Source organism: Bubalus bubalis, chromosome 4 (genome assembly GCF_019923935.1).
Source record: "Bubalus bubalis isolate 160015118507 breed Murrah chromosome 4, NDDB_SH_1, whole genome shotgun sequence".
NCBI classification, from domain to species: domain Eukaryota; kingdom Metazoa; phylum Chordata; class Mammalia; order Artiodactyla; family Bovidae; genus Bubalus; species Bubalus bubalis.
Window position 1 is genome coordinate 10,668,290 of NC_059160.1, and position 23,493 is coordinate 10,691,782.

The 23,493-nt window shown below is 48.1% G+C and overlaps 1 protein-coding gene across 21 annotated transcripts in view; it reads left to right on the forward strand.

Annotated features, from left to right (window-relative positions):
• Window positions 1-23,493, forward strand: part of MICAL3 (microtubule associated monooxygenase, calponin and LIM domain containing 3) — a 156,130-nt gene that overhangs the window by 24,671 nt on the left and 107,966 nt on the right. The window contains exon 2 of one of the 21 annotated variants that reach the window (XM_044940894.2): window positions 22,001-22,071. The exons of the other annotated variants lie outside the window; for them this stretch is intronic. The gene's annotated coding sequence lies outside the window, so the exon portion shown is untranslated. The remainder of the gene's footprint in view (window positions 1-22,000; window positions 22,072-23,493) is intronic. 21 annotated transcript variants of the gene reach the window in all.

The window sequence follows — 23,493 nt, forward strand, 5'->3', positions numbered from 1 at the left end:
CCTGCTGGCTTCCCTCGTGGCTCAGATGGTGAAGCATCTGCCTTTAATGCAGGTTCCATCCCTGGGTCGGGAAGATCCCCTGGGGAAGGAAATGGCAACCCACTCCAGCATTCTTGCCCAGAGAATCCCATGGTCGGAGGAGCCTGATAGGTTACAATCCATGGGGTTGCAAAGAGTCAGACACGACTAAGAGACGTCACTTTTTCCATGCGCCAAAAATACGGCTTGATTCTGGAGAAAAACCGGAGACAGCGAGCCCTCGTGCTGTCAGCACCGAGTTGCTCTAACGCCTCCACGTGAAGTCACTGTGCCGCACGCCTGCGCTTTCTGGGCCTCACTGGGTGGGTGTGCCCACCTGTTTGTCGGGGCACAGGAAAAGTGTAGCTTTTGGATAACGTGATGTAATTTCAGACTACAGAGAAGTGGCCAGAACAGTACTGGCAGCTGCTTTGTATCTGTTCCCTAATCTGTTAATTAGATTTTATTACTTACCCTTTGTCCCGTTTGCTGTGTCATTCTCCCTCTGCTGACCTGGGTTCCCATCCCAGCTGTGCCGTTAGTGGCTGTGGAGTCCTGGACCTGTGTCTTCGTCCTCTAGGTCTCAGACTGTCAGCTCCCTGGTAGAGCCCTTGGTAGGACTGGATGAATAATACACACTGAGTGCCAAACGTGCTATCGCCTGGCTGGCAGCAGATGGTCGGGGAGTGTTAGTTCCTTTCCTTCCTCAGTCCCCCTGGAAGCAGTGAGTCAGTGAAGGAAGCAGTCGGCAGGGAGGAGCAGGGGAAATCCTGAGTCCAGGTGTAGAGAGGGACAAAAACAAGACATCAGAGATGTGACCGTGAGAAGGAGCTCTTATCATCAAACTTTGACACTAAGATGAGGGTTTAGGGTTTGTTTTTTTTTTTTTTGTAACCTTATTTTTTTTTTTTTTTTTTTTTGTAACCTTATGTTGATATAATTTCAGAAAAGGCAAGAATGGTACAAGGAGCTCTTGTTCCAGAAGCACCCATTGTCTTTTGTCCCATTTGCTTTTTCATATTTTTTCCTTCTCTTTTTATAAACTAGGGACATCAAGCCCTAAATACTTGAGTGTTTGTTTCGTAGGAACAGAGATACTCTCTCAGATTGTGATAGGGAGCCTGAGGTTCTGAAATAGGGATGTGGCATGGTGTGAAGATACTTGGGGAGGATGGGCTGAAGGCCAGGGCCCCGTGGGTAGGCAGTTTGGAATAATTTTCACTGCAGGGTGATGAGAGCAAACTGACCAGAAACGGGAGGGATCAGACCCAGGAGACTCAGGACGGGGAGGGACCGTGCTGCTTTCTGGGAGGAGAGCAGCACACGTAGCTGAAAAAGTGCATTCAGCTGTAGTTTATACTTGGGAAAATGAAATGGCTCTCTCCCCTTTTATTCACAGTACAGTCTGTGGAAGGCAAGGCCCACTAGTTGCTGGCTGGTGGGGCTGGGGTCTGTCTGCTGCGTCTTTGGAGGAACAGTTCTTCAGGCTTTGTCATGAAGCTGGTCGGTAGAGAGGAGGGTTCAGGTTAGGGTGTGGGTGAAGTCTGATGGAGACCAAGGAGTCCTTAGTGACAGGCAGGTGGTGGTAAGCGGGGAGGATGGGGGGCCAAAACCACTCTTGGGAAGGCAGCTGGGCAGGACCCACAGGGAACCGGGCAGAGACATGCAGACCAGAGACAGTTGAGAGGGAGGGAGAGGACCAAACTGAGCTCCAGGAACCTGGATCAGTGGGTGCTTGTTTGGCTCTGTTTTTTCCAGTGTGAGAGCCAGAACTTTAAGAGAGCTTTAAGGAATGCCCTGTGAACAGTGCCACCCAGGATGCTAAACCAGGTCAGATTGAGGGGTTTAAAATTAGCCTCCCACTGCTGAGTGTGTTCTGAAAGGAATACCTCAGGGAGAATAAATGTGTCGAAAAAGGTGTCATAGATTTGAGCTTATGTGAAAAAGTGTACTCATTCAGTCATGTCTGACCCTTTGCGACTCCACGGACTGCAGCGCACGAGTCTCCTCTGTCCATGGAGTTCTCCAGCAGGAATATCGGAGTGGGTAGCCATTCCCTTCTCCAGGGGATCTTTCTGACTCAGGGATCGAACCCTTATAATAAGGGTTAAAAGATCCGCCCCCTGCCCTTTGTGAAAGTGTGTTAGAGGGAAGATTGTGCTGGTCTCTCTGGCTTTCAAAATTCCCAGCTCTAGGAAAACCTTGTCATAGGAAAGTCTTGATTCTCTCTGGAGTCTTAGGGGTGAAGTCACCGCAGGATTATACTTTGTTTCCACAGACATGCATGAGCATCTTTTGTGTACTAAACACCAGGAGTGTAGGAGTGAACCATGGCCTGCCAGAGCTTGCTCATACCTTGTGGTTAAATTTTCAGAAATTTTGCAAGTTGGTTGTTAAATACAGCTGTTGTTAAAAATTAATTTTATAAGCTTAAAGTTAAATAAATTGTATTGGAAACAAGGATAATATATTCTCAAAGTTCATTCCTTCCTCATTATTTTAGCGTGAACTATGCTCTCAGGACTCTTGCCCACATATGGTGGAAATAGTGTATAATTATGAACTATGGTACATCTCCTCCCAGCTCTGTATTCAGAGGTGTCAAGTCCAGAGCTTGAACTTGGCCGTGGTGGGTGTATTTATACCATAGAAACCAACAGACTGTACACATTGGGGCTTGATTTGTTGTTTTGTTCATTGTCTAAGAAAGTGATGGAAAAATGTTAACATTTTGCATATTTAAACTTAAAAATGTTTTGTGTCCATATCCAGTATATTGTGAATAGCACAAAAAAATTGAGGAAATAATTCTTTTAGTATTTGAAAAGCTAGGGTCCAGTTCAGAGAGAAGTTGCTTATGTCATGTTTGATACAGCTTTTTTTTTTGCTATTAAGCGCAGCACATAGGAGCCTAGTTCCCCAACCAGGGCGAAATTGCCCCCTGCAGAGGAAGCACGAAGTCTTCACCACTGGACTGCCAGGGGAGTCCTGATATATATCTTTCTTGTCCCGTTTTCTTTTACTCCTTAAGGTAAATGATGATAACCAACATTGACTTATTTATCAGTTGAATCTATGGATTGGCCGTCAGTTCACTTCAGTTCAGTTCAGTCACTCAGTTGCGTCCGACTCTTTGCAACCCCATGGGCTGCAGCATGCCAGGCTTCCCTGTCTATCACCAACTCCTGGAGCCTGCTCAAACTCTTGGCCTTTGAGTCGGTGATGCCTTCCAACCATCTTATCTCTGTCGTCCCCTTCTCCTGCCTTCAATCTTTCCCAGCATCAGGGTCTTTTCCAATGAGTCAGTTCTTTGCATCAGGTGGCCAAAGTACTGGAGCTTCAGCATCAGTTCTTCCAATGAATATTCAGGATTGACTTTAGGATTGACTGGCTTGATCTCCTTGCAGTCCAAGGGACTCTCAAGAGTCTTCTCCAACACCATAGTTCAAAAGCATCAGTTCTTCAGCACTCAGCTTTCTTTATGGTCCAACTCTCACATCCGTACATGATTATTGGAAAAACCATAGCTTTGACTAGATGGACCTTTGTTGGTAAAGTAATGTTTCTGCTTTTTAATATGCTGTGTAGGTTGGTCATAGCTTTTCTTCCAAGGAGCAAGTGTCTTTTAATTTCATGGCTGCAGTCACCATATGCAGTGATTTTGGAGCCCAATAAAATAAAGTCTGTCACTGTTTCCCTTGTTTCCCCATCTATTTTCCATGAAGTGATGGGACTGGATGCCATGATCTTTGTTTTTTGAATGTTGCGTTTTAAGCCAGCTTTTTCACTCTCCTCTTTCACTTTCATCAAGAGGCTGTTTAGTTCCTTTTCGCTTTCTGCCATAAGGACCTTTCTGTGGATTGGCCATAGATATGAATTAAACAAACAAACAAACAAACAAAAACTTTGAGAATCAGTTGACTATATGGGCTAAAGAGCATTATGTATTTTATACTTTATTACTTATTACTATGGGCTTCCCTGTGGCTCCGTCAGTAAAGAGTCTGCCTGCAATGTGGGAGACCCGGGTTCAACCCCCTGGGTCAGGAAGATCCCCTGGAGAAGGAAATGGCAACCCACTCCAGTATTCTTGCCTGGAGAATCCCATGGACAGAGGAGCCTGGCAGGCTACAGTCCATGGGGTCACAAGAGTCGGACACGACTTAGTGACTAAACCACCACCACCACTTCTTACTATATATGTATTACTATTATATATTTTGTACTCTATTACTTATTACCATATATTTATTAATATTATGTATTTTATTGCTATTATATGTTATACAACTTTATATCAGTAAATTTTAGAATAAATGTACGTGCATATAAATAACACAAAAATGGTTTAGAGAATAGGTTGTTAGGCATTTACCCGCACAACACCATAGTGAGTTAAACACTGCTTTCACGGAGTTCACAGTTTAGTACAGACGAGCCATAAATCACAGACATGCTTAAGTGTGCAAAGGGCCTGGAGGAAGGCCCAGGGCAGGGCCTGGGAAACTGTGACGAGGTGCTCAGTCTGGCCAGAGCTGTAGGCTGGGGAGTGGAGGGGCCTGACCAGAGGGGCCAGCTGCTGTGGAGCCAGGGAGGACTGTGAGGGCTTAGGGGGTGCTCAATGATGGGAAGGAAGCAGGCAGGGCTTTTGGAAAGAAAGGTGGGCGTGGACCAGGTGGCCGCCTGCTGTAGGTCATGTGAAGGTCGTGTTAGCAGTCAAGGATCCTGCTTTTAGGCCAATTGGACGCTTAGCTGCTACAGGCATGTAAACGTGACTCCCTGTTTGGCTTTAGAAAATAGGTATTAATAATGTTTTTGTGAAGTTGATACTTAAATTTAACACGTACAAATTATCTATTTCCTGTGTGCAAGACTTTGTGCTAACGGTTTTCAAGGAGACATAAATTGTTAACGTTGTCCTTGTCCATTAGGAATGTGTTCTATGGGAATGTGTTATATGGTAGGAGAGCCAGATATATGTACAGTGAACTGTAACATAAGGTGACTTTGAACAAGTGCTGTGCAGAAAGCAGTTCATTCTTGTTGTGGAGCAGGAATGCCATATAGACAAAGCTGGGAAGTAGTTTTCAGTAATCTGCTTGGGGAACCCTGGAAGAGTGTCCCTGCATTTGACCAAAAGCCCTTACTGTCTTTATTTCCTGATTTATCCCCATTGTCTAGGGATAAATGCCCTGAAGTCTTTGATTATTTCATGAATGCTGATTCTGCTTGTATAACCAGACTGCTGGGGGTGTGGGGATGGGGGTGGGGGCTCTTCCTCGTGGTACCTGACCAATAGCTCGTGTGCTTTCAAAGATATATATATATTCTATATTCACCAGTAAGGCATCCTAGATTTAGGGGTTTAGAAGAGACTTTGGACAGAAACTATCAGCCTGATGTTTAGGGGTGTGCTGGGCTGGGAGAAGGAGCTGGAGCAGACTCGCTGTCTCCCCTAAGCTGAGGCTGGCTCACAGAGGTCCCTCAGTATGGTGGCAGAATTCCTCTAATGAAATCTTCGGTGAAAAGACTCAGCGCTCCTGTTCTCTTTATTTTAACATTTGCTTAGTACCTACTGTGTGCCAGAGCCTGTGTTACTTGTGAGAATACAAGGACACAAAAGACACGGTACTGCTCAAAGCCGTTTTATTATGTAAGTCACGTACCACAGAGTTCATTCATTTAAAGTGTGAGTTCACTGGTTTTAAGTATATCCGCAGAGTTGTACAACCATCACTACAGTTAATTTTAGAACATGTCTATCATCCCGTAAAGAAACTCTGTACCCATGGCAGTAACTCTCTTCTCTCCAGTCTCTCTCCTCTGAGCCATAGGCAATCACTAGGCTACTTTCTGTCTCTCTAGATTTGTTATTGTGGACATTTCATATAAATGAAGTCATACAATATGTGGTTTTCTGTGACTAGATTTTTTTCACTCAGCATCATGTTTCAGAGTTCATCCATGTTGTAGCCTGTATCAGAATTTCATTTCCTCTTATGGCCAGATAATATTCCATTTTATGGATATACTGCATTTTCCTTGGAGAAGGCAATGGCACCCCACTCCAGTACTCTTGCCTGGAAAATCCCATGGGCGGAGGAGCCTGGTGGGCTGCAGTCTGTGGGGTTGCGAAGAGTCAGACACGACTGAGTGACTTCACTTTCACTTTTCACTTTCATGCATTGGATAAGGAAATGGCAACCCACTCCAGTGTTCTTGCCTGGAGAATCCCAGGGACGGGGGAGCCTGGTGGGCTGCCGTCTATGGGGTCGCACAGAGTCGGACACGGCTAAAGTGACTTAGCAGCAGCAGCATTTTCCTTATCCATTCAACAGTTGATAGACATTTGGCTTTTGGCTGTTTTGAATAACGTCATGATGAACGTTCATGTACAAGTTTCTGAGTGGGTGTGTGGCTTCACTTCTCTTGTATGTATACATACCTCGGAGTGGAATTGCTGGGTCACGTGATAACTGTGTCTAACATTTTGAGGAGCTGCAGAACTTTTCCAGCGTGGCTACACTGTTTTCCACTCCCAGCCTCATTGTCCGAGGATTCAAGCTCCTTCACATCCTTGCTACCTCTTGCAGTTATCCTTTGGTTCCAGCCGTCCTAGTGGGTGTGAAGGAGTAGGTCAATGTGGTTTTGATGGGCATTTTTGAAATAGTTAATGACGTTGAGCAGCTTTTTGTGTGCTTATGGACCATTTGTGTATCTTCTTTGGAGAAATATCTCTTAAAATCCTTTGCCCGTTAGAAAATTTGGGTTACTTTTTTATTTATCAGGTTGTAAGAGTTCTTTATATATTCTGGATATGAGTTTCTAATGAGATAGATGGTTTGCAAACATTTTATCCTACTCTGTGGGTTGTCCTTTCTTGATAGTTTTGAAGTATAAAAGTTGTTAATTGATGAGTCAAATTTGCAGTCAGTTCTTGAGTAAACTCAAATTTACATGACATTTCTATGTGTTTAGGTGTTCCTGCTTTATTTGACAGGTGTCTACAGCTGAGTAGTCTATAACCAGTTTCATAGCCGTTACTAATCAGACTTTCTTCCCATGGACAGAGGAGCCTGGCGTGCTGCAGTCCGTGGGGTCGCAAAGAGTTGGACATGACTGAGTGGCTAAGCATAGCACTTCTTATGTTGGTGACTTTATTTTAGTTTTTAGAAACTTAAAATCTTATGAAAGCAAAGACTAAAGCATACAGGCTCTTCATAGCATTTTATTAATCATGTTGCTGATAAAAACAGCCATAAGCTGATGGCTCTTAAACACAGAGTGGGTACCAGGCTTCTGGGAGCAGCTTAAGGTTGAACACAGTATACTGAAGTTGTATTTAAGCACAAGGCAGGAAAGTAGAGCAGTGTCCCTTCCCATTGTAACCTTAACTCTCTTGTGCTATCTAATGAGATTTTCAGCTCTATTTACTCTAGTGTAAGACATAGAATTTAATAACTAGAGGTGTATCTGGGTTATGTAGATAAGTTACTGTAATGAAAAATGTGAACTGTCTCCTACCCTGATCCTGCAAGATATTTTAGCAGTCCTTCTCCCAGTGTTGCTCAGACAAGACCAAAAAGAAGTAGGCATCTGACTTCCGTGTCAGTGTTGTGTTGGCTGAACCACATGCCCCCTATGGCCTGCAGCAGTAAGGAGTATGTCCCCTGTGAGCAGCCAGCTCAGGAGATGGGCTGTTCCTTGTCCAAGATCACATTCCCAGTCGGTGGGAATGCTGAGGTCTCTTTGGGGAGATATACTTGGGATTACTTGCATATGTGGTATTCCAGTGCCTCATTTGTTCTGTATCCCTTTCTTAATTGGATATTTCCATTTCTAAGTTGGACTAAATGAATGTGGCTTTTTTTTTTTCCTTTGCATATAATATGAACAAGTAGGTATAAACCAGGTAGCTGGGGCCTGGAGGGAATATGGAGCATAGGAACAGGACTGTGATGGAGAGAAGACCTGGGTAAAGACAGTGGAGAAGGTAGAAGTCCTGTCTGTCCAAATGCAGGACAGTTGTGGGTTTATGAAATAGGGTGGGAATCAAGTGGCTTGTGATGAATCACAAGCTGGAATCGATTTTGCTGGGAGAAATATCAGTAACCTCTGATATGCAGATGATACCACTCTAATGGCAGAAAGTGAAGAGGAACTAAGGAGCCTCTTGATGAGGGTGAAAGAGGAGAGTGAAAAAGCTGGCTGGAAACTCAACATTAAAAAAACTAAGATCATGACATCTGGTCCCATCACTTCATGGCAAATAGAAGGGGGAAAGTGGAAGCTGTGACAGATTTTATTTTCTTGGGCTCCAAAATCACTGCAGACAGTGATTGCAGCCATGAAATTAAAAGATGCTTGCTCCTTGGAAGAAAGCTATGACAAACCTAGGCAGCATACTAAGAAGCAGAGACATCACCTGTTGACAAAGGTCTATATAGGCAAAGTGATGGTTTTTCTGGTAGTGTATGAATGTGAGAGTTGGATCATAAAGAAGCTGAGCACTGAAGAATTGATGCTTTGGTACTGTGGTACTGGAGAAGATCTTGAGAGTCTCTTGGACTGCAACAAGATCAAACTAGTCAATCCTAAAAGAAGTCAACCCTGAATATTCATTGGAAGGATGGATGCTAAAGCTCTAATACTTTGGCAACCTGATGCAAAGAGCTGAGTTACTGGAAAAGACCCTGATGCTAGGAAAGATTGAGGGCAGGAGAAGAGGGCGACAGAGGATGAGACAGTTGGATGGCATCACCAACTCAATGGACATGAGTTTGAGCAAACTCCAGGAGACAGCAGAGGGCAGAGGAGCCCGGCGTCCTGCAGTCCATGGAGTCGCATAGAGTTGGACATGACTTAGTGACTGAACAACAGCAGTAACAAGTAGTGTGTGAGGCAGTTTGAAATTCCTAGGCTCGTTTGCTGGTGTCACCTGTGAGGCATTCTAGTGCCTGGATGCCTTAATAGCAAGTGTGCTTTGAATGAAGCCTAGTCCCGCATTCCCACTTTCAGCAGAGCTACCTGTGATCAGTAGGTGATGGTTGTATCTTGGATTGTTCTGGCCTTTCTCTTCTGTAGAAGAGAACCCTCCACATGGTTCTGCGATCACTGGATCGACCTGAGACTGGCAGTTCTTTCACGGAAGTCACCCTTGGGGTGTTTTTGGAAGGTCTTTGCCTGCTTTGTTCTTGATGAGGCAGGTGCTTGAAGATGGCTGTGGTGTGGTCACATGTGGGGCTGCAGAGTCAAGTGGCTTGGGTTTGCTTCCATCTTTACCAGTTAGCACTGTGTGACCTCGAGAACATTACTGTCCTGTTTCTTCACTCAAAGCCTGAATGATAACATCTGTGTCATAGGGTGATTGTAAGGATCAGTGAAATCTCGTATGGAGTTCTTCAAAGAGTCAGCACATGCTAGAGTCAGCCACAGTTATTGCTGCTGTTCTGGTTGCTGAAGCAACCACATCATTAGTTTAGACCCGGCTCTTGTAAGTGAAGTGGGTCATCAGATTGGGTGTGAGAAGAAATAGCAACACTTCAGTGATTCGCACGTGCTGAGCTCCTGTGTGTTAGGGCCTCAGAGTGGCTCTTACCTGCTTTAGTCCGGTCATCTCTCATGACATCACGGAGGGCTGTGCTCGGGTCAGACAGCCGCTGGGAGCGGAGCCCTAATGCTTTTCTTGTCTGTGGCTGCCTTGGCAGCCACAGGAACAGGCCAGTCATCCTTTGCCCGGAGCCTATAGTTTCAGCTGCTCACATATGACGTCACCTGAAGAGAGGAACGATTTCCAGGATGTCAGCTTTCTAGGGGTGTGTCTTTTCTGTCGTGATGATTGAATGGTGAGAAGAACCTCAGGAACCCTGTCCTTTGAAAAGGCCCCTGATCACCAGGTGCCTGTTGGTCTTCTGTCCACCCACAGGCAGGTACCCGCAGCCTGGACTGACCCCAGGCTGCGGGGTGAGGGTAGAAGGGGAACTTGGGCACTTGCTCCACTGTCATGATACAGGCTGCTTCAGAATGCCGGCAGGGCATTGGGTGGCCTACTGGTGGCCCTGCCTCTCTGAGGAAGGAACATGTGCTCAGTTACATTTTCTCTAGAGATGAGGCCCTTGTCAGGGGAATAGCTTGCAGGAATCTTCTCCCATTCTGTGGGTTATCTTCGCACCGTTTTGATGGTGTCCTTTGAAGCTGACATTCCCTTGCTGCCCTGGTCCCACCCTGTCTCCCAGTTGGTTAGGTTTTGCAGGTGTGGGATGCGCAGACCTAGGAGGGAAGGGGCGCAACCCCTCCCCTGAGCACCCTCTCCCCCGTCCCTCTCAAGGTCACCCAACCCAGAGAAGAGCTGAGTGGGCACAGGGTCATGGTGGAGCTCCGCCTCAAAGAATCCGGAGAATCTGGGCCTGCAGCCTGGTGTGGCCTCGCAGGTGACCTCAGAGCAGCGGCCCAGGACCGCGGCAGGTACCGCTGGCGGCCTATGGCCGCAGGCTGAGCACTGAACAAAGTCGGGTGGGTGCTTCACATTTGGCCTGGCTTGCCAAAGACTCCACGGCCGGCGGCTCAGGTTACAGTTGCTGTGGGAACTGTGACCTTTGAATTTCCTGGCTTATGCATGGAATTTCAGTTGCATAATTCTACAACAATTTGGATTTTTTCCTCTTCTCACTCTCCTTCTTGGCATTTGATTTTTTTTTTTTTTTATCCCAGTGAATGAGATCCATCGCTCTCTGCCTTCCTGTCTCCTCCTGGGGGCAGACAGTCTCACTCACATTCCTGTCCCTGCAGCTCGCCCGGAGTGTGCCAGGCAGGAGACTGGCTGGTGCAAGGCTGTGGGAACCTTCCTGTTGTTCCCTGCAAGGCCCCCGAGGGTGGGCTGGCTGGGCTGGCTGGACTGCTGTCCAGGTGTCCAGGGGTCCAGCTGTGCCCTGGAGGTTACCCCGTCTGTGTGCTCGGAACGTCCTCCCAGCTGGCGCTGTTGAATTCTCCCAAGCTTCAGTTTCCACTTGGAGTCCTGCCTTTTCTGGGAGACCTGTTGTCACTACTGAGGCCTAAAATTACTCCCTTCCAGGGACCGACATGCGACTTGAATGTTTCACTGGGCATTTAATCAGATGCTGTGGTCTGGTTTTTTTTTTCTTTTCTAGAAAATTCTTGAGAGCCAAGATTTTAAGTGATTGCACTGCCTGTTAAACGGTCAGTGGTTTATAATGAAGCGTGTGCGCTCTTAGTGTCTGCCATGAGGAAGGCATTGGGCCGAGAACTCGGAGGGACACGGGAAGAAGCAAGGTCCTTAAATCCACTTTCCTCAAGAGGCCAAGCCTGGCTGTCTGTGATGTGGCCTTGCCTGCCCTGCCATCCTGCTCGTCCTCTCTGGGGAGCTCCAAACCCGGGGTTCCTGGGGGGCCGCACACCTGCGCCTCTCGGCCCCTGCAGAGAGCTCCTACCCTCCCTCAGCTCCCTCTTCTAGTCTCAGGCGACATAGCTCCCCACCACCTGACCCCCAGCCCAGGGGGCCTTCTGGTATTTCCTCTTCCCTTCTCTGTTCTCTCCCGGCACAGGCCTCCTTACACTGTGTAAGTACGAACTCGTTCGTGTGCTGACATTTTATCCTGACAGTTGTGTCCACCACCGCATTTCCTTCTCTGGGGCGTGGGAGACGTTTTGTTCACTTCTGTGCTCAGACCCAGCACGATGCCTGGTGTTTGTAGACTCACAGTCAATGCTGAACAATTGCGTATTCGTATAGAAAGAGTGTGAAGTGACTGGCGGGTGATCCCGCAGCTTTTACTGCTCTGGTTGGCTTGCAGTAGACAGGCTTGTGGAAGCACCCGGTGCCCTCTCTTGAGATAAAAATGGATCTCAGGATATCTGCTGTGACCTCAGCACAATGCATGAGCTTTTTTCTTCCTTTCCTTTTCCTTCTGTTTCCCCCTCTCCTGTATTCCTTCTTTGGTTTGTTTTAGAGATAATTCAAGGCCCCTTGGGCTCTTGATTTGTGCTGTGGGTGAGGCAGGACTGTGACTCTGTTCTTTGTCATTCTAGATGCCTGTTTTGGGACCTGTGGGATACTCAGTTTTCCCTAAAATCTCAGAATCCTTTTTGAGAAGCAACCTGTGTTCCTGGCCAGGACAGCAAGGAGCAGGGGTGCTTTGAGTCTTGGTGCTCTGCTGATTCCCCTCCAGTAAACTGGTATGGGTGTGTGGGCCCTTCATAATCTTTTAGAGTGGACATGGCTTTCTTGGGTGCTCGAGATGTCTGTGACTTGCTGGGAAAATGTTTAAATAAAGAACCTGAAGAGCCTGGTCAAGTAGTGTCTCCAAAGTACTTGATGGAAGAAAGAGGCACCGTGTAAACTCAGAGTGTAGTTGCTAATCGGACTTTGCTTTGGTCCTCTTCTCAGTCCTGGGTTTGCCTTCTGTTAGCGCTCAGGCTCCCAGGATTTGCAGCGGAAAGTCCCTGGGCTGGTTCTCCCACCCCCCTGGCACAGTGGCCTGGATAGCACAGAACCGCTGCTCTGAGGGCCTGGCGTTGGTGTGCTGGGCAGCTGTGTGACAGGGTGCTCGTCCCGTGGCACCTCCAGCTGCCTTTCATGGGGAGAGGCGGCTCTCCTGCTCATTGTCTGGTGGACTAGGGCCTAGTTCTGTGTCCTTGAGGGGCAGTTCACCGGTGTGGAGCCCACCTGGGGGGGTCTCCATCCCCCACCTGAGGCCACACTGGTTGGAGCCCCCTTTTGGGGGACAGGTAGAGAAGCTTCTGCAATCAGAACTGTGTTCTTCACTACAGTGGCATGTTGTCTTGTTTTTAAGTTTTAGTTTTCACTTCTGAAAAAGCATCTGATTTCTATAGTAATATCATATACACATTTTTTTTTTTAAATCCAAATTTTAAAAACAGGCCAAATTCAGAACAGAATTTGGTAATTTTCCCATCCCTGCGTTGTCCTGTGTCCCATCCTCTCTCCCGAGATGTCCTGTCCCCTAATGCCTGTCGTATTCCTGGTGCACGATAGATGTTTTCATAGTCCTTACACTGGGGGTGGTGGGAAGAGGCTCCCAGTGCTGTCCTGTAAACTGTGTAATTTATCAGTGTTCACACAAACATAGAACACTACTTGTTGTGTCTTATCGTTCCTGTTTTATCTTGTCCTCTGTTTCAGCTCCACACCCGACTCTGAAGCAGTACACGGACTGTTATGAAATGATCTGGAAGAAAGTAAAACATATTCTTAAGATGATTGAATTTAACTCAGTTTTTTGGTAGGGATAGATTTTATTTATAAAGCTTTTAAAAACTAGTCATTTTCGCAAAAATTTTGCAGCATGAGACATTTTGATTTGTGATTAATAAAATACACAATTAATGGATAAAATAGTTTAAGAATTTACCCAAACGTTGAATTCATAGTTTGATCCTTAGGTGTTTTCTGCTTTGCCGTCCCGTGCTAGTCTGCATGCCTCGTGCCTTTTGAGCTCCTTTACTCTTCCTTCCGTAAATTTCTGCTTGAGGGACACTGGGCTCGGTCATACCTTCACACTCACTCTCTGTGGTGTGGTCGTGAGAGCGTGGTGTTATCTGCTTCTGGGACACTGTGCTCACTTCATGATGGTTACTTATTTTAGCCTCACTTCAAAACCCTTCTTTCCCTGTGAGGCAGGCAGTGCTGGTCTCTGTTTTACAGCAGAGACTGGGCTTAGGAGCCTGCCCTCACTAACCAGACCCAGTGAGGGGTGGGTCCCAGGTTCAAGTCCAGACCCATGGACTCTGGAGCCCGTGCTCTTTGCACAGGAGCTCCTGGCATCTGTCCTGCTTGTGTCTTGAGCAGGTGTGTCCCTTCCGGATGGCAGGTTGACTCTGTGCCCAGGTTATGACCACCTCCTCCCTCCCCTCAGTGGGCCACTGAGGAGGCTTCAGGCTGGGCCACTGCTCACATTCCCATCCCTCCACCCAGCTTCATCCCATCCATCCTCCACTATTTCTTATTCATTATAATATTTAAATGTTTGTTGTAATTAAGTTAGCTAAATTTTCATTGATTTGAATCTGTTAGAAGTTTGTCATCTAGTCTCTACCAGCTTCTGAACTGTTATCAGTAAATTTCTTTGAGTGATTCCCCATGCGTTGGGCAGAGATTGTGTGTGTGCATGTGTGTGTGTCTTTACTGTCCATCGGCCAGGCTTGTGAATCTGTTGAGTAGATTCATCACACATCAGAACTTGAGTTAATGACGTATATATGTTCTACTGTTTTGCAGTGCACATAGATGCTGTAGTGATTAACAAAATACAAATTCATTGAAAAATGTTGAGTTAAGAGTAGATTGTTTTTATTGTTAGGCATTTTTTTCAATCAACAAGGTGTTGTAAGGAATACCTTATATCACATAATGATCAGAAATAATAGTTGATGGTAAAAGGAGTCATTATAACTGAAAAAAGCTGGGAACCCCAGCCGTACCATTTGTTTAGCAGTTATGTACTTACTTGTGTTTTTAGTTATTTTATGCGTTGTCTTAACTGCTTAGCTAGATTGTAAGCCCTGTGAGTGGGGGCCTTTGCTTACACTCCCGTGTCCCCCTTGGAGTGCTTACACAGTCAGTATCCAGGAGGTGTTTACCAACTTGATTTCATCCTTGGATCCTATTTTTCCTGTTCCACTCTACTATTTTACTTCCTTGAGCTCCCTCTTTCTCTTGTCTAGTTCTAACAAGTAACCCCTAACCTTCACTAATCGCCCGTCAGTGGATTGACGCTGCTTGTCACACTCCAGCGGCACTCTCAGCAGGTCTTAGGCCAGGCTCTGGCCTGATGTGTTATCGCTGAAGCAATTATTTATGGAGCATTTTTGCCAGCATTGTGGAAAACAGTGTCAAGATGCAGTCTCTCATTTACTTCTTAGAAGTGCTCTGAAGGAGGTTCGGTTTGCACCTGCATTTTATAGGTGTCTGACTGGGGATTGGACAGCTGGGCAGGGGCAGTCAGGATCCAGTCTCAGCCTGACTCCCAAGCCTGTGCCTTCTGGTGGCTGTGCCTCCTGAGGCCCTGCACGGTTGGCTGTTCCCCTAAGGAATTTTCCATTGGAGAAACAGAAACAATGGCAAACAGTGCTGCTTGGATGTGAATAAGTGTGAAATTGTTTGGAACTGCGAAGGCGCTCAGAGGTGGAGGAGCTCAGGCAGGACTCAAGGAGGCAAGGGGGTCTGAGATATGGAAGAGAGAAGGGCACAGGCGAGTTCAGGTGCCAGGAACCACCGAACCACATCCGAGTGAAAGGGCGGTGCTGCGGGGAAGGGGCGGGGTGGCCAAACTGGAGGGCTGGGCTTCTTGGGGAGAGTGGGAGATGAGATTGGGTAAGTCCTGCCACACTGGAGATACCATGGGAAATAATAAGCACATCTGTGGGTCGTGAGCAGGATATGACAGAGTAGGTTCTGTTTAAGAGCCATGGGGTGGACAGCAGACAGCAGATTCCCTATGGCACGATGGTTCATCATTCTTCCCTGCTGGTATGCCCTCAGGACCAGTGTTACCTCTCTGGTCCTAGGAACTGCTGTCTCTACAGACGTCCTGTGTTGGTTGGTCAGACTGCCCTGGACTGTGGGGAAGTGGAGAGTGTAGACCTTGGGGGTTCAGAGACCCAGAGAGGACTCCTGACCCTGTAGCTTACAAGCTGGACAGATTATTTGGTGGCCCTTCTTCATTCCTTTTCCCCGTCTGTAATTTGCAGATGATAGTGATGACTCAAAGGGCTGTTTTGGGATGAAGATGCTAGCAGATAAAAGGACAGAGGCTGTTCAGAGGGTGGTTCCAGACTTCCTGGGGTTAAGCGCCAGCTGTATCACTTACTGTTTGACTTTGGGCAAGTTACTTAACCTCTCTGTGTTTCCTTTTTCTCATCTGTAAAATCAGCCTGATAATTGCACCTACCTCACAAGGAGAATTAAATGAGGAAAGATAGATAATTGGCTCTGAGATGTGCCTGGGCATGTGGTAATGTGATTAATAAATTGCAGCTGCTGTTTTCAGTAGTATCATTACTCCCGTCATCACAGTATTAATACTTGGTTTGGAGTGGTACTTTCTTTGAGGCAGGAGACCAAAACATAAAGCCTCCCTAATATATGGTAAGAAACCAGCTCTGATCACTGGGTAAAATGATGTCACTTCAGAGCTTCCCTTAAACACTGAAATTATAACCATCTGGTGCCAGTTTAAGGATCTTTTAGATATCCCAGGTATTACTGAAATCCTTTAAAAAAAGTTAATCATCGTTTTCTTTTTCTTCTGAGAGAAGGAAGGATTTATGATTACTTTCAGCAGGTAAGTGATAATACTGGAAATTTTGCCAGAGCAATGTCTCAGTTGCTGTTTTCTGATACAGGACTCTTGCAATCACATTTCTTAGGCACAGAAATACTGCCCTTCTTTTTTAAATAAAGAGGAGGAGGGAGGGAAAGGAGAGATGAGGACGCCTGGGCTTCCTCTGGCCTCGGCTTCCTCCGACATTGGGCTCACCTGTGCGGCGAGGTCAGCTGTGCTGGGTTTGGTCTGCCCTGGCGGCGGAGGCCCCACCGTGAGCCCCGCATCTGCCCTGTGCTGCTGCAGTCCAGGGCTTCTGCTTGGGGCCATTTCCCTCCACTCCACCCGGACCTCGACTAGTCGTGTTTAGTGTTAGCAGAGCAGGTAAAACTGCCTGCCTTCTGGCCGCTTTGAAAACCCCCAAGCCCTGTTCTTGAACCAGTGATTGTGTCCGAGTCTTTATCTGTGTGGAGCAATTATTTCTTTTCCTAATTTTTTTTTTAAACAAAACTCAAATTGTTGGACTTTGTTCTTTATGGATGAAGTGAGAGTTGCTTTCTGAGGACTGGTTCATACCAGAAACCAGCTGCTTTTAGGTTGCTGAGGATCTTTAAAGGCGCAGTTTATTTGTGGATTCACATTCCCTGTCCATGGAACCTGGTGTCTGCAGGATTCCGGTGTAGGCTGCGATAAGCACTGAGGTGGGTGATGGCTGGCAGAGGTGTGTGTGTCTGGTTTTAAGACTTTAATCTCAGTAGGGTCAGAGTCTTGTGGAGCTAATCCCTTCGACTCCCCCGCCCGCCTTCCCCCCCACCCCCGCAACCCATTACAGTCCGTAATAAGTATGGACATGTGCCATGTGCAGAGCTGGTGAACACAACCCAGATGCATGCATGAGCCACACAGGCAGATGATCAAATAGAAGGCGCCTCATTTGGGGACAGCGATGTCTTCCGTGGAGCCATACCCTCCATTAGCAGTCACATTGTGCGTCGCCAGAAGACTGGGCTTGTGCGTGTTTGGCTGCAATTGTGCAAGAGGGACTTGGCAGAAGGATGTGGCGGGAGGACAGCCTGTCAGAGGAGGGCTAGGTGCTGTCAACCGGAGTGAAGGCCACAGACTGTTCTTCCTCCATCCTTGCCCTCCTTGAGTCTCTCTGGGGCTGTGGAGGAGGCTGGTGTTCGGCTTCTTCGTTCTTGTTAGGGCACAGGGTTGCAGCTCCAGCCATCATACCATTTTGAATGTACTCCACGTATAGTGTCCTGTGGTTGGGGCTAGGAAATATGCCTCCACCTGCCTGGGGACGTGTAGAAGGAGTCTCTGCTAGCGTCTTAGTCATCCTTGTTGTGCTGAAGAGTCTCTGAGGGGCTCAGAATCGCAATTGCCCTGTGTTGTAAATACAGCAAGAGAGGGGCCACGTCCTTGCAATACACCCCGAGGTATCTGACCCCCCAGCTGGGTGCTCAGTTGTCTGAAGCTGGAGCATCTGACCTTGAAGGCTTATGTTCAGCCTGTGGCAATTTTGGGGTTTGGGTTAGGATGAGAGATGATGGAAGACATTATCAGGCCCCCAGTGCGTGTGGCTGTGTCTTCAATGAGGCCCAAAGTGCCAGCTTTGTCATGACCCTTGAGGCTTTGGGGGCGCTTTGAGGGTGAAAGGGGGCTCAGATGAGCGAAAGCCTCCCTCAGCACCAGGTGTCAGAGGTCTTCCGGCCCCACCTCCTCAGACTCTTGCAGAGGGAAGGTGAGCTTGGCAGTGGCAGGGTGAGGAACAGTGATGGAGGCCATCGTGTGGTAACAACAACCTTGCTTTACTGCTTGGAAGATGGGGATTTTCAGATCTTTTCATCCAAACTTATGCAAAACACAGGGGAGCAAAAATACTGATAATTCCATGAAGGATTAAAGATGGCTGTCCTTTCATCTCATGCGTGTATGTCCCTAACCAAGGCATCTTAAACATTCTGTTTTTAGAGAAGTTGTAGATAAAGTTAAGCCACTGACTGGGGTATAAAGTATTTGTCAGCCTTCCTACCCTTGAACAGGTTGCAGGTAATGAAGTCAGCAGTTGGTTTGTATACCTACTATAGCTAATCTGCTTTGTTATTTCTTTGTTCAAATTGTCTTTGGAAATTGCTCGTGTCCAGCGTCTAAAACTGTACCTGCACAGTTGGCGCTCAGTATTGTAAGAATGTTTCCTTTTAAGATTGCGCTTCCCATTGCTGTCATTCTAGTCTGTTCTCCCTTCATTTCATGCTCAAGTGCTTGTTCAGGCCTCCTGGACATTACCTGGCTGCAGTTCCATCCTCCGTGGTACCACTCTCCTGTCTGTGGCCAGCCCGTTCAAAGGCTGGGCTGCCCTGCAAGGCCCCAGTCAGCTCTTCTACCTGGCTGTGAATGTCCACGGGCGGTTGTCACCTTGCTCCCGGCCCCCTGCACGTGCTGGGCGGAATCCTGCCTCCAGTCTTGTCTGTGCCTCCTCTGTGTCTTCTCACCCAAACCCCAATCCTCCTCGCCCTGGTTGCCTGGCCCCCAGTACAGGAAGACAGTATTCGCTGGTTTGCTGTAGTGCCTGTGGTTATTTCTTCCTGAATTGGATTGTAAGCCTCTGGAGGGTAAGAATACTGTCTTTCTGCATGTCTCTCCCAGGGATTGTTGTCTGTTGGCCACTTCGTGAGCAGTCAGCAAACACTTCGTTGACACATTTAGCACGACTTACAGTCATTGACCTAGAGAATAATCAGTAAGAAGCACTTTCCTACTTTTGCCCCATTTTGAATTCTTTTTTTCTGTAGGTCTTACTGTCTCAGGCTGAATGTTCAGGACATAGCTTATATGGGTTTGGCTAGGAAAAGAAACCCCAAACAGTATACTTGTAAACCTGAATCTCATGGAAATGCCAAATACTCTTGCTCTTTGGAACGTTGGGTGGAAGAGGAGAGGGCCAGGTCTTGATGGGTGATTTGGTGATGGTGGTGGTGGCCAGTGTGTGTGGGGACGGGAGGCCTTCCCTTGAACAAGAGATGCTTTTGAATGGCTGAGCGCAGGCACAGCTCTAGGGTGGGTTTGGGGTGCAGACCTTCCAGCCTCTCTTGTTTTCCCTTTCTTATCTCCTGTTCTTCCACCTCCACCCCCGAGTCTGGGCCACCTCCTGCCATGTTGGAGATGATGTTGCCTCCTTAGGTGGCACAAAGTATGGGGAGGAAACTCTAGCAGTTGGTGAATGTGCTAAGAATGTAGACCTTTTTTTATTAAGAGCTGCACTGAGCTGTTCTGGACCTGTTCAGCATTGATAAGGGAGCAGATTCTTTGGCTTGGAGACCATGTGCCCATCCACTTAGCGAAGGGTCATGGGGCCTAGAATGTTGGAAGTGAAGTAGGGGTCAGGGTGAGAGGCTGGATCTGAAGGTACATACCCCTGACCCTGGTCAGATCTGGAGTGTGGGAGAGAACCCGCTTCCCTGGAGTAGACACAGCTGCACAGTGCGAATGGCCCAGGGATTACTCCATCTGCCATCAGTGGGACCCGACAGGAAGAAAGTTTGTGTGTGTTCTTCATTTATCTTTTTACCTCCTCAGGCAAAAACTCTTTGGGTCATCCTCTCTTATGCTCATCCCTCACACTTTATCCATTAGCATATTCTGTCTACTCCACTTGTGTATTTTGATCCAGAATCTTCCTACGGTCTGCAGTGATAGTTCTTTAGCCAAGTCACGGTCATGCATTCCCTCGGTTTTTGCAGTTAGCCTCCTTTCCCTCCTCCAGACTGCTTTCCCTGCTTCCTCCCGTGTGCCCCAGGCGTGTCCCAGCCAGAGTGGCCCTGGTCGCGGACCAGCCGGGTGACAGCAGCAGCTGCCACAGCTGGCGCGCCCACTCCCGCACTGTACTTTCCTCCGCGCGCGTGCTTCCCTCTGACATGTGGGGTTTGCCTGCATGCTCTCTCCCCCAGGATGAAAGCTACTTGAGGACAGGGGTGTCTCTCTTGTTTGCTCTGGTCCCGGTGCCACGCACACGGGGTGCGAACAGCAAATACGGTTGGCTTCATTCATGTCCATTTGTTCTGCACCCATCGTGTTCAAGGAGCTAGGCTCTGGGGCTCACAGTGTGTGCACACGGGTTCAATCCCAGGGTCCGGAAGATCCCCTCGAGGAGGAAATGGCAACCCACTCCAGTACTCTTGCCTGGGAAATCCCATGGACAGGAGCCTAGCAGTTTGCAGTCCATGGGGTCGCAGAGTCGAACAGGATGAGCACCCACTAACGCACAACAAACAGTAAATGCCCTTTTGCGTGCACAGTGCTCTTCTAGGCACTGGAACGCTAGTTGCTCTTGAAGGCAGGGAAGGTGTCCTGAGTTTTTTCATCTGTGTGTCAAATGACTCTATTTCCTGTAACCTTTCCTTATAAGGTCTGTCTTACATAAAGTTCGTCTCTTTTTTTTCTTTCTGTACCCTTTCCAGTTTTTTTTCCTCCCTTAATTGTTTGTTTTTCTGCCCTAGAAGGATTCTGTCCCTACTCGGGGGAATTTATTTCCTTAACCTACTTAATATTTGACATGAAAAAATCCTCCTGCCTTCGCCTCCCCTCTGCAAAGGGTAGGCAGTCACTGTAAATCACACGTGCTGCAAAACAGGCCCCAAGGCCACCCACCACCGCCTGAGCCCCATTCTCTGGCCTGTTCTGGCCCTGTCGATTGCAGTGTGACCATAGTATGGTCTTTCTCACTCTTGGACAGTTCAACTTGACCTTGGCTCTGGGGCAGAGAAGTGCGTCTGCTCCTGCTTTAGCAGAAGAGGTGAGGTTGGGCCAGCAGGGGCGACACTTTGCAGGGAGGACAGTTCCGTTTCCTTCTTCCATAACTGCCTCCAGCCCTGTTGTCCCTGTCAGCCGTTTGCATTTTGGGGACAGAGCAGCACATGAACTGAGCACCACCCCGAGGAAGGCTGTGTGCTAGTTGGTGAGTTAATGAAAGGGTTCGAGGTTTGCTGGCTCTGTGATGGTGAGGCTTTTCTGCAGAAGGTGGTAGGAGATAAGCTGGCCTGAAAGCATTAGAAGTTGGTAGTCATGGGGTTTGCAATATTTTAATTGCTGAGGAATATCTATAGGTTAATATCACCCAAGAGATCAAATCCATGCCCCCTCACTGGGTCAGTTTCTTCTGAGAGTCAGTTATGGGTGATGTGGAATATTTGGTTTCTTGAGGATGAAGCTTCCTTCCTCTTAACTCCAAGAAAAGCTCTGCTTCTTTTTTAGTAGCAGGGCTTCCACTTAGGAACGTCCAGCCAAGGTTGCTCTGTGTAAGCAGACACCAGTCAGAGTCTGTCCTGTCTCCATGCAGGACCGTGCACCATTCTGTCTCCTTCAGAGCTTCCCTTAGTAGATAAAGGTCAGTGCAGAATAGGGCCTGAACGTGTAAGAAGGTTTTCTCCATTATGTAGAGAAGCTCGGAGGTGGGAGGCTCAGCCGGTAGCCATTTCCATGGTCATCAGGACGGCTCCTTCTGTCTGAAAAGAGAGAAGTTCTGGTCCGCTTAGCTGCAGCATGTGGTCCACCCCCGTGGATTGCCAGGTGAGAGTGTAACGGACTTAACTCCACTGCCCTGACACGTGATCGCCTTCCTCTAGTTTACCATGTCTGGTCAGACATGGCTGCCAGAGCTCCAGCCATTATCTTTCTGTTTCTAGGAAAAACACAAAAGGGAGGAAATGGAAAGAAAGACAAAAAGGTGATCTTCTTTGAGACGGAGAAGCTCCAGGTGAGAAGCTCCCCAAAAGCAGTCTTTCTGGAAGGCTCACATACTTCTTCCCACATCTTGTTGGCCAGCACGTGGAACACACGGTCACAGCCAGCTTCGAGGAGGGCTGGGAAGTGGGGTTTTGTAACGTTGCTGGCCCTGGTGGAGCTGGGGGTCAGTTGCTCAGCAAGAAGTCCTACTGTGGTGAGTGTGTGTGTCTGACCTCTTTGCTGGAGCTGGTGTGTCTGACGAGTGTGCCCTGCTCCCTGAGGGTCCACCCCCTCCTGCCCTGCCTCCCACGTGCATAGAGACGGTCACGGATTCTTTCTCTGTCTCTCCTTCCAGTTGAATGATAATCCAGGTGCGGGAGTCAGTTGGCAGCACGGTGGGTGGAGGGGTGTATTGTTTCTGGAGGTGACGTCTTCGTTGGCAGCAGGGGCAGGGAAGGCAGGCCTGAGCACACCTGGGGGGCTGCTCCTCTCACATCTTGTGCTCTCCTCCCCTCCCTGAGCCCTGTTTGTTCAGAAGTTGTGATCCTGATGTGTGCCCCCCTGGCTTTGCTGCTTCACTCACTGCTATAGGACCTTGGATGAGAAGGTGTGGTTTGGGGACCTCGGAAGAGAGAGTGCAGTGTCTGTCAGGGTGCAGTGTTGGGACCTTGGACGAGTGGGTGTGATTTTGGGACCTCGGATGAGAGGGTGCGGTGTCACTAGGGTGAGAAGCTGACGTGTGTCCCTCTGCAGCTGTGTCTCCTGGGAGGTCAGCAGTGCAGAGGACACACGTAGGAGTCAGTTTCCTGCTCATTCCTTCCCCTTTTGCACGTACACATTCACAACCACCACCTAATGGTCCAGGATTTTGGCTTAGGACTGTAAGTCTGAAATTCCTAGGTTCTCTGCACATATGTCCTCAGGAAACCTGGATCCTATGCTCAGCTCGGTGAGTTAATTGGGGCTGTCTCAGATCTTTTTGCAGTTTGAATTTTCAGCAGCTCTGAGATGCCAGCTGGGGGCCCTTCGGGCAGGAGCTGTTTCTCCCTCCCACCCCAGCTGAAGTTGTCCGGCAAGTTGTCCTGATTCCTTGAGCTGTGGCGCGCATTTGCGTGGAGCTGTCGGGAGAATCGTGCGGCTCAGCTTAGGAAATGGTGGTCTTAGCAGCTTGATAAAGTGCTAATTTGTAAAAACCCTGTTAGTATGTTAGGGCCGCTGGTGGGGGATCCGTGTGGGAGTGGTGGGAGGCCGTCCTGGCTCTTAGCTGCAGCGGGCTGTCGGCTGGGAGCCTTTTCAGACGACGTCTGTCTCTCGCGCTGCGCTGGCTTCTCCCAGGGGTCGGGGTTGGGGGTGCCTGCTGTCTGGCTGTGCTGATGTCCACCTCCTCAGGACAGAAGGCGCTCCCTGTGGAGAAGGGACGGGTGGGCACTGGTCTCATGGGAACAGGAGGGCA